The sequence below is a fragment of the Carassius gibelio genome, chromosome B10, assembly GCF_023724105.1.
Source record: "Carassius gibelio isolate Cgi1373 ecotype wild population from Czech Republic chromosome B10, carGib1.2-hapl.c, whole genome shotgun sequence".
In the NCBI taxonomy this organism is placed as follows: domain Eukaryota; kingdom Metazoa; phylum Chordata; class Actinopteri; order Cypriniformes; family Cyprinidae; genus Carassius; species Carassius gibelio.
Window position 1 is genome coordinate 23,913,295 of NC_068405.1, and position 11,560 is coordinate 23,924,854.

Below are 11,560 nucleotides of genomic sequence, written 5' to 3' on the forward strand. Positions count from 1 at the left end.
ATATAAAATAATCTGTCCCAATAAGTTTAAATAGATTTTTACCTTTTATGGGCATTTTTAGATTTATAAAGTCATTTTTTATAAAAGTGTGCATCATCTTTTGAGTCAAATTCTTACATGTAATCTGTGAATAAGAATAATAATACATTTGGCCTGGTACCAAACATATGATATCAGTATCAATAAAATGCATCTGTGCACTGCAGAAGAAACACAGAAGCTGCATCTGAAGAAGCTTTTAGATGAGTTTACACATGATTTAATGCAGGACATGAATGCAATTTAAACTGCAGTTTATTAAACAAAATGTTAAATAATGATATCTTAAATAATATACATAAAAAAAAATATTTAAGATACTTTAAATGTGAAATTAAAGCTGTCAGTAGGTGGTTGTTAATAATTGTGGCTGTGTTTGGAATTATTTTTTGTTGTCAAAATTTTTGTTGTGCAAAAACAGGCAATATAGTGTTTATAATACAAGTCTTTTAATATTATCTTCCTGTTTATGAAAAAAAAAAAGTGAAAGTGAAGTGACATTCAGCCAAGTATGGTGATCCATACTCAGAATTTGTGCTCTGCATTTAACCCATCCGAAATGCACACACACAGAGCAGTGAACACACACACACACACACACACACACACACACTGTGAGCACACACCCGGAGCAGTGTTCATCATTTATGCTGCGGCGCCCGGGGAGCAGTTGGGGGTTCAATGCCTTGCTCAAGGGCACCTAAGTCGTGGTATTGAAGGTGGAGAGAGAACTGTTCATGCACTCCCCCCACCCACAATTCCGTCCGGCCCGAGACTAGAACCCACAACCCTTCGATTGGGAGTCCAACCCTCTAACCATTAGGCCTTTAAATATTGTCTCATTAATTATATGAAATCATACAAATATATACATTTTCTGCCCCCATATCTTGAATTTTGTGATCATTCTAAATGTTTTTTTGATCAACTGAATCATGCCGTGAAAGAACACACTGTAAATGCACATTCATCACATTTTGTTTGGTTTCTGCGGTATATTCGATGATGTCAAATAATCGCACATTGTTATAACAACATCTAGGATATAACGGCAGACGATGTATATGGCACAGCGCTAACACGGAGGAGTGTCAGACTCACCTGTGCATCCATCTGATGTAGTATAGCGGAGTACAGCTGGAACACGGACAGGTGAGCTCCAGAAGCGTGACGGAGTGTATCCTGACGTTAATGCAGACGCTCAGGGATGCTGTTCCTAACACTGAAGACACAGCCTGCAGAAAACACCAGCGAGGTTTGCAGCGTGAGAGAGAGTTGGGAGACGAGCGGTGAGTAAGTGTTCAAATGCACATGACAAACACCTGTGTCTGATTCCAGTAATTGGTGTGGAGAGACCAGAGATGGACTGCTATCTGCTGGGAAGACAAGCCTGCTCTGGAGAGCCCTGTGAAATTGTTGTATACTAATTGTGCTATATTGAGCGCTGGTAGCACAAAGTTTTGTTTGTTTATTGAGTGCCTAATAAAGTTCACCAGAAGCAGTCTCTCTGACCCGTCCTCTTCCTTCCTAACGATCACTGACTTTATTACACTGGTGCCGAAACCCGGGAAGGAAGCAGGAGAGCCGCCAGCATCATGCTAACTCCATCAAGCACGCTATTGTAGATGTCATCTCATCCCTCGCGGTCCTCCATCAACAACATCAAGCGCTGCTGCACATGAGGACTGACCAGGACAGTTAATAGATGGACAACAAAGTAACTGCTGTTAATTATTTGAAAAAGTAACTGATATTTCCTTCTAAATTAAGAAGTAATGCATTACTTTAATAGTTACTTGAAGAAAGTAATCTGTGTATGATACGCTCTTTTGACTCTTTATAAATTGCACATACAACACTTGCACAGATTCAGCTAATAATCTTCTTTACAAATCTACTGAAGAACAAATGCATCGTACGTCGAGGATGGACTGAGTGTGTTTGAATTAACAACAAATCTTCATCTTTGGGTGAACTCTCTCTTTAAGTAGACACTTTTATTCACAGCAAATCACAAGCACTCTGCCCAAAGAGCAATATTCTTCATAGCACACAATATTTAAGGAATAAATTACAGCTGGCTGAAATGCAGGAAAAAGAGGTATATATAAAAAGAATATTCAGTAGTTTACCAGATAAAAATGTCTGATGAAGAAAAGAATATTTGAACACATGTCCAGTAAATGTTAACACAAAACCAACATACATTAGAAAAATATGTCTGCAAATGCAAAAAGGTCTCCAGCACCGCAAACATGTTTTACTCGTATCTGCTTTACTAAACCTAGCTGCAAATCTCCCTGAAAAATAGTGCTGTAACAATGAACCGCAAGGCGATCGACGATTCAAATAATTTGAGATTGTTAACAAATCGTGATAGAATTGGAGCAGAGTTCATATGAATGTATCTCTGAGGGGAACTTAATGCCGGTAGAAACATTTAGATGATATTTTCTTTTCATCTTGCCTCTGAATGATGCTTATTACAGTAGTGTTCCCAAGCAGCTCTGCTTTGTTTACAGTGGTAACCAAGGAAACACTGTTTCATTGCTGTTCATGAGCGCCCCCTGCAGTCAGACAGTGATCTGTGTCTCATTCAGATGTTTCATGGAGTAAAGTTTCACAAAACTACTCAGACCTTTCCTGTTTTAATAATTACATTTCACAAAGAAACATGCAGCAATAGCCTAATAAAATTACACATTTTCATTTACTGTATAATGTCTTCAATCTCATTTTGTAAAAAAAACTAACAGTGAGAAAAAATAATTGTGAAATCAAAATCATGAATCGAATAGAAACGTAATTTGAGCGAATTGTTTCATCCCTAATGAAAAACCATGCTCTTGTACAACGAGGGCAAAAGCTACTTTTAAAGATTTATTCTAGTCACACAAACTCTGATATGTGCTTGAGGAAGAGATTACTTCCCAGTTATTACTGACACACCAACATGAGAAACACAAGAGATGCACTTCAACTAAGGCCCCGTCCACACGGAGAAGGAGCTTACCCCAATCCGATCTTTTTTTTCCTCGTCTCAAGAAATATCCGCGTCCACACGAAACCGCATAATGATGTAGTATACATGCCAGACCAGTATGTGGCGCTGTAATTCTGACACAGAGATACACTAAAAACAGAGAAGACTTGGACTATGCTCATAAACCTTGTGCGTGGTACACAAACGAACATAGAACAATACATTTATTAATCAGTGTTAATGTTAGTTAATAAAAAGACAATCGTTCAGTGTTTGTTCATGTTTTAGTTGCTGTTGCGTGACGTAGAGGTGTCTGACTAGGGGGGAGACGTGGGCTGATGATGTCATCGTTTCAGAAAATATACGGATTAGCCGTCCAGACGAAAACGCAAAGACAGCATTTTCAAATTTATCCACTCTGGGACCCGGTTTCAAAAAATAGCGGTTTCACCTGATGAAAACGCCAGATCCGTGTGGACGAAATGCCAATCCGATAAAAAATTAGTGCGTATTCACAGAAACGCGTCTCCGTGTGGACGGGGCCTAATTTCCTGCTGAATCACAATCGATGACGAGAGAGTGAGTCCTGGAATTCATCCAATTCACTTTCTCTACATCCCACAGAAACTTCAGTGGAGCAGGACCAGAGATGTGTGTGTGTGTGTGTGTGTGTGTGTGTGTGAGTGAGAGAGAAAGAGAGAGAGAGAGAGAGTGTGTGAGTGTGTGTGTGTGTGTGTGTGTGTGAGTGAGAGAGAAAGAGAGAGAGAGAGAGAGTGTGTGTGTGAGTGTGAGTGAGTGAAAGAGAGAGAGAGAGAGTGAGTGTGTGAGTGTGAGTGAGTGAAAGAGAGAGAGAGAGAGTGAGTGACTGTGTGTGTGTGTGAGTGAGTGTGAGTGTGTGTGTGTGTGTGTGTGTGTGAGTGAAAGAGTGAGTGAGAGAGAGAGAGAGAGAGAGTGAGTGAGTGTGTGTGTGTGTGTGTGTGTGTGAGTGAGAGAGAAAGAGAGAGAGAGAGAGAGTGTGTGTGTGAGTGTGAGTGAGTGAAAGAGAGAGAGAGAGAGTGAGTGACTGTGTGTGTGTGTGAGTGAAAGAGTGAGAGAGAGTGAGTGAGTGTGAGTGTGAGTGAGTGTGAGTGTGTGTGTGTGTGTGTGTGTGTGAGTGAAAGAGTGAGTGAGAGAGAGAGAGAGAGAGAGTGAGTGAGTGTGTGTGTGTGTGTGAGTGAAAGAGTGAGAGAGAGTGAGTGAGTGAGTGTGTGTGTGTGTGTGTGTGTGTGTGTACATGCACCTCATATCCGGGCAGCGTGTGCACAGAGAGGGCGGCGAGGTGCTACAGGAAGGGGATTCTCTGTCCAAGCCGTGAGTTCACAGGAAGCTGCAGGTGGAGAGTGATCATGACACAGTATTAATGAATGACACACTCATTTACTCCTTAAACCAGAGGTAATGTGACTGTGTGAGAGAGAGCTGATGGAAACCTGCTGACCTTTGCCCTGTGTCTGAAGTATGGTGATTAACCCCTGGCGACATCAACCTGCAGAGGACCAGAGAGATCAGACGCTTCAGACCACAGGAGAACGGCTGGTAACGGCTGTACACAAATGCTCATGAAGGCTTTCGAAACTTTTCTGAAGAGTCCTTTTCCTTCAGAGTTACACGCATATAACCCACCTGCGACGTGCAGTGCTTATGTTTAGTCATTAGTCAAACGCCACAAATAAATCAATGTATTGGAAACACTGGTGTTTAAAAGAATTAAATCACGATACATATTGATATTTAATTATTGTCCAGCTTTATTGTCCCTACATTTAAATAGGCAAAAAGGACCTGCAAATCAATATAAATACGTTATAGTATGCAGTAACTTGAATCATATAAAAATGTTATTTCCCAACAACAAAATTGTGGCTGGTGGAAATGCTGAGTGGCTAGTAGTTTTGAATAACCACTAGCCACACTAACACATTGATGTCAAGCGCTGGTGGGAATAATAATAATAGTAATAAACAGGAAAATAACAGATTTATTGATGCAGAATTTAAAATAATTAGGCATTGAAGCATGTGCACTGATCAATTTCATCAGGACTCTTCTAGCTTCTCGCTGGACTGTAATTGACCTTTGACCCCATCACAGGCTTCCTATCCCAGCAGCCTCTTCAAACAACACCCCCACTAAAGCAAACCTCCGTCCACTTGACCCGAGTCCCGCTGGACGCATCATTCTCACAGAAACACTCCAGTACTCCTGCAGAAGTTTAATAAAGTCACTTCCATGCTGTTTGATCCTCTCCAAACCAATCACACTCCACAGCCTCGTTTCACTTCTGAAATCAGTCAAAGAAGCTCAACACACGGATGGACAACTGTTTCTCTTCACGCTGCAGGCGTGGGAATCTTGGATCCGTGTGTCATTTAGAGCAAACAGGTTAACAGAAGAGCTTCTTCAGCCTGCGGAGCCACTCCGAGCATCACACACAGAGACGCAGAGCAGCTCTGCTACAATACATCTATTGAAGCGCTGCATCATGGGACACGGTGTTCAGATAGAGCCCCCTATCAGAGGAAACTCCAGCAGAGAAACAGAGTTTCCAGTGTTTTCACAGCAGAGCAGTCTGTGTGTGTTGATCATCAGTGTTGTGAAGCGCTGAAAGCAAGAGTGTTTTCTAGAGTGACACTGAGCTCACCACACATGCTAATTTGCAGACGGAGGAATTTGTTTTTCTCAAAGGGTTTTAATTGAACTGGACGTACTTGCAAGAGCAAGAAATGGAAAAAAAACTGTAAAAACAGAAACCCCGGCGGTCTGACGCCTCAAACACAGAAACAGAACTATTACAAACACCAGCAGAATGAGAAGCGCAGAAGCAATGATCAAATGTGCAAATCACACACACACAGATACACACACACACGTGCGCGCACACACACACACACACACAGGCCTAAGGTTAGCCAGATGCTCAGAGAGAGTTGTGTGGTGACTGAGTGTTCACAGCTGTGCAGGAGCGGTGCAGACGAGTGCATCAGCAGCTGTGAGCGCAGACGGAGATCTGCAGTCCTTCAGCAGCACAAATCAGCTTTTAATAAGAACATCAGCTGCTAGCGCTGCAAAGAGAGACGCTGTGTGTGTGGCTTCATTTAAATGATCTTTTGTGAGAAAGGAAAGTGTAAATTTGGTTTGGTGCCACTCTTTTTTATTTATTATTATATATTTTTTTACAAAGGTCTCGACACCAATGATCACTAAAACTAGAATCACTAAAATGAATTTAACATCTGTTTTGTGTTTTCCTGAAGCTCACCTGGAACACAGAGCTAGCAACAAAATCGCAGGTTCAGAGCAAGCGGTAAAAAAAATGTAATAAATAAATTAATTTATATATATATATATATATATATATATATATATATATATATATATATTTAGAACCGAGATCAAATTCTGCTGAAGAGAGAGATGTTGAAACTCCCCGAGAACGACACACAAACCCTGAACCCTGTCTCTGTCTCTCTCTCTAGTCTTTGTTCAGCAGAAATCAATCTCTCTCAGATTAACATCAAATTAATTTCATCCACACAAATATGAGATCAGCCATGGATCACACACACAGTAATGCTCTTAGCGGCTCAATGAGGAGTGTGTGGGTGTGTGTGTGTGTGTGTGTGTGTGTGTATGTGGGTGTGTGTATGCTGAGGGTCAGTTAATCTCATCGTGAAAGCAGCTCGTCTGCAGCCGCATTAGGAACAAACCTCAGTAGCAGCCTGAAAAGAGTGAAAGAAGAAAAGACAAGCCATTAGTAATTAAGACACAAACAATGGACGAATTTCAGTCTCTCACACTGCAGAGAATCAAACAGGATTAAACAGTCTGATGAAGTGGACAAGTTCAGTGTTTTTACTCAGTTATTAACCACAATCAACGAGACACATGCTCCACTACATCAGTCCTGCAGAACTAGTGAGTGTCTGCTAACCAGAGAGTGACCAGATGACCAGAGCACAGACGCCACAACCCAGAGAGAGAGAGAGAGATTTTGTGTGTGTATGTGTGTGTGCTTTTGTTGTGGCCACAAAGCCAAAGGGTTAGTTACCCAGAGCCCCACGGGGTCACACACACTGAACACAGATAGACAGGCACACACACACTCTCTCACACACTGACATACACTCTCTCGCTCACACACACTCTTTCTCACACACTGACACTCTCTCTCTCTCACACACACACACACACACACACACACGGGTGTTTCCCAGCAGCACTCAAGCGTCTCAGCACAGGTTTGAAGGGGGATTCTGATTCTAGAGATAGATCCTTCATAGATCCTCTTCTGACTATTATTAATTCCTCATTGTCATTAGGATATGTCCCCAAAACCTTCAAACTGGCTGTTATTAAGCCTCTCATCAAAAAAACACAACTTGACCCCAAAGAACTAGTTAATTATAGATCAATCTCGAATCTCCCTTTTCTGTCCAATATACTAGAAAAGGTGGTATCCTCACAATTATATTCCCTCTAAGAGAAAAATGGTATCTGTGAGGATTTCCAGTCAGGATTTAGACCGTATCATAGTACTGAGACTGCTCTCCTTAGAGTTACAAATGATCTGCTCTTATCATCTGATCGTGGGTGTATCTCTCTATTAGTTTTATTGGATCTTAGTGCTGCGTTTGACACAATTGACCACAACATTCTTTTGCATAGACTTTGTTGGAATTAATGGAAGTGCATTAGCATGGTTTAAATCGTACTTATATGACCGTCATCAGTTAGTAACATTGAATGAAGATGTATCATATCGATCACAAGTTCAGTATGGAGTACCTCAAGGCTCAGTACTAGGGCCGCTACTCTTCACGCTTTATATGTTACCCTTGGGAGATTTCATCAGGAAACATGGTGTTAGCTTTCACTGTTATGCTGATGATACTCATTTCTTTGCGACCTGGCAAGACATGCCCATTTAAAAAATGGTTCAGTTAGGAACCTATGTACTATTTGATTGCAATCCTTCCTTAGAAAGCCACGTTTCTAGCATTTGTGAAACTGCATTTTTCAATCTCAAAAATATATCTACGTTATGGCTCTACGTTATCTACGTTATACTCTCATTGTCAAATGCATAAATGTTAATCCATGCATTTATGACTTCAAGGTTAGATTGTTGTAATGCTTTATTGGGTGGTTGTTCTGCACGCTTAGTAAACAATCTACAGCTAGTCCAAAATGCAGCAGCAAGAGTTCTTACTAGAACCAGGAAGTATGACCATATTAGCCCGGTCCTGTCAACACTGCACTGGCTCCCTATCAAACATTGTATAGATTTTAAAATATTGCTTATTACTTATAAAGCCCTGAATGGTTTAGCACCACAGTATTTGAATGAGCTCCTTTTACATTATAATCCTCCACATCCGCTATTAAAGCCCCGTTCACACCAAGAACGATAACTATAAAGATAACTATAAAGATAACGATATTAGCGTCCACACCAGTGAATGATATTGTATTTATTCACGCGTGTCTGCCGTTTTACATTCTCAAGCTTGTTATAGCACAATGGATTCCGATTGGCTGTCAATGTTTGTATCGTTCATCATCAGCTAGAAAAAAACGTTCTGAGAATGATTCCAACAATATCATTTATCTGTGCCTTTATCGTTATAGTTGGCATTTGTTGCATCCAGTGGGGACATAATTATGGATTATAATGACGTATAATGTCTTTTTACGCATTGCATTACACCAGGTAAACATAAAACCATGTCTGAATTTGTGAATGAAGAAATGACAAACAACAAGCACTACTCTTTACACTACTCAAAACTTGCATTTGAATCATCAGTGGCAAATTATTTTAATTTAAAAAACATACGTGCAGACTATGATTCAGAACAGCCGGCATTGTAGTCTACTCTCCAGGATCAGGGAACAATCCTCCATAAAATGTGCCGCACAAATCTGAATATTTGAGTTGAACTGTTCTGGAACAGTGTTGTAAATTCAACGTCACCACTGATTTCTAGTTCTGTCCTCTTTTGGGAGACCAAACAAACTAGCTTTGCTTTCATATTAAAACACTACGTTAGTGGTTTGAATATTTTGCTGCCTTGTTTCTTGAGTTTTAGCTCCTACACGTTACTTTTTATCGACTATTTTTTATCTTTAAAATCTATTTAATGCACCATCATTGAGAATATATTCTCTGTCCTATTCTACAACAATCGTAGCACCTTGTTATCACTAGTTTTATTTTCATTGCCCGAGTCCGCTATTTAGCTTATAACCCATTAACATCGCTATGTCGAAGGTATGTCTACCTAAGTGATGATGGTACTGACCATTTCTTTGTATCATGCATGCTGCATATCACTGATATCAACTATATGTCTCAGCACTCTATGGGCAGAACTATTGTTCCAGCCACCAAAGACAGATTTGCAAATAACCTGCCTGATCTATCTCAACTGCTATGTGTACCCAAAAATACACATAAACTAGACGAACTAACTGGCACTATCATGGGCATTGGCATCTTTTCTAATACAGTAGAAGCTGCTGCCCCCATCTAATTGAAAAAGATTAGTGAAAAACGTACTGTGACATGGTTTAAAGTAATACTCACTCTCTCAAGAAAGAAACTCATAGTCTTGAACACAAATGGAGAAAAACTAACTTACAAGTTTTTAGAGTTGCATGGAAAAACAGTATATCCATCAACAGGCAGGCCCTAAAAACTGCCAGGGCCGAGCATATCCACAAACTCATCAAGTTAAAATTAAAATTACAAATGACCTGCTCCTTGCGTCAGATCAAGGCTGCGTCTCATTTCTAGTCTTACTTGATCTTAGTGCTGCGTTCGACACCATAGATCATGACAAACTCATAGATAGATTACAAAACTATACAGGTATTCAAGGGCAGGCTCTAAGATGGTTTAGATCCTACCTGTCCGATTGCTACTTCTTTGTTTATTTAAATGGAGAGTCATCTCATTGTGCCACAAGGATCTGTCCTAGGTCCTATTTTCAATATACATGTTGCCCCTTAGTAATATTATTAGAAAATACGGAATTAGCTTCCACTGTTATGCTGATGATACTCAGCTATATATCTCAACGAGACCAGATGAAACTTCCCAATTATCTAAGCTAACAGAGTGTGTTAAAAATGTAAAAGATTGGATGACACACAATTTTCTCCAATTAAATTCGGATAAGACAGAGATATTAATTATTGGACCAAAAAACACTACACAGAATCTTGTAGATTACAATCTGCAACTAGACGGATGTACTGTTACTTCCTCTACAGTCAGAAATCTGGGTGTTATATTAGACAGCAATTTGTCTTTTGAAAATCATATTTCCAATGTTACAAAAACTGCATTCTTCCATCTTAGAAACATTGCCAAGCTACGAAACATGTTATCTGTTTCTGATGCAGAAAAGCTAGTTCATGCATTCATGACCTCTAGACTGGACTATTGTAATGCACTTCTAGGTGGTTGTCCTGCTTCGTCATTAAACAAGCTACAGGTCGTCCAAAATACAGCGGCTAGAGTCCTTACCAGGTCAAGAAAATATGATCATATTACCCCAATTTTACAGTCTCTGCACTGGCTACCTATTAAGTTCCGTATCAGTTACAAATTATCATTATTTACCTATAAAGCCCTAAATGGGTTAGCTCCTGCGTACCTAACTAGCCTTCTACCACGCTACAACCCATCACGCTCCCTAAGGTCACACAATGCATCATTAGAAGAATGGCATCTACGCTAATATTTGTCTGTTTCTCTCTTGTTCCGAGGTCACCGTGGCCACCAGATCCAGTCTGTGTCCAGATCAGATGGTCACTGCAGTCGCCCGGATCCAGTACGTATCCAGACCAGATGGTGGATCAGCACCTAGAAAGGACCTCTACTGCCCTGAAAGACAGCGGAGACCAGGACAACTAGAGCCCAGATACAGATCCCCTGTAAAGACCTTGTCTCAGAGGAGCACCAGGACAAGACCACAGGAAACAGATGATTCTTCTGCACAATCTGACTTTGCTGCAGCCTGGAATTGAACTACTGGTTTCGTCTGGTCAGAGGAGAACTGACCCCAACTGAGCCTGGTTTCTCCCAAGGTTTTTTTCTCCATTCTGTCACCGATGGAGTTTCGGTTCCTTGCCGCTGTCGCCTCTGGCTTGCTTAGTTGGGGTCACTTCATCTACAGCGATATCATTGACTTGATTTAACCTGATAACTGTCACTCACGTTTTTGAAGATATACTTGAATGTGCATGATACAAACCTAAATTTTTATAATTCATGACTGAAAACATTTTGTAACATGATTTTGATATGCCATTTACATGGTAATGCAATGTCTGATTTTAAAATGGGTTTTAAAGGATGAATTTTGAGATTTTATGTTTTCAAGTGATGTATAACTTCTGATGATTTCTAAAATGTGATAGAGAAAAAGGCAACGAGGAAGTCTTTTTTTTTAAACAAAGGTCAAAGCTCCTTTTGTAATGTAGATTTTTGAG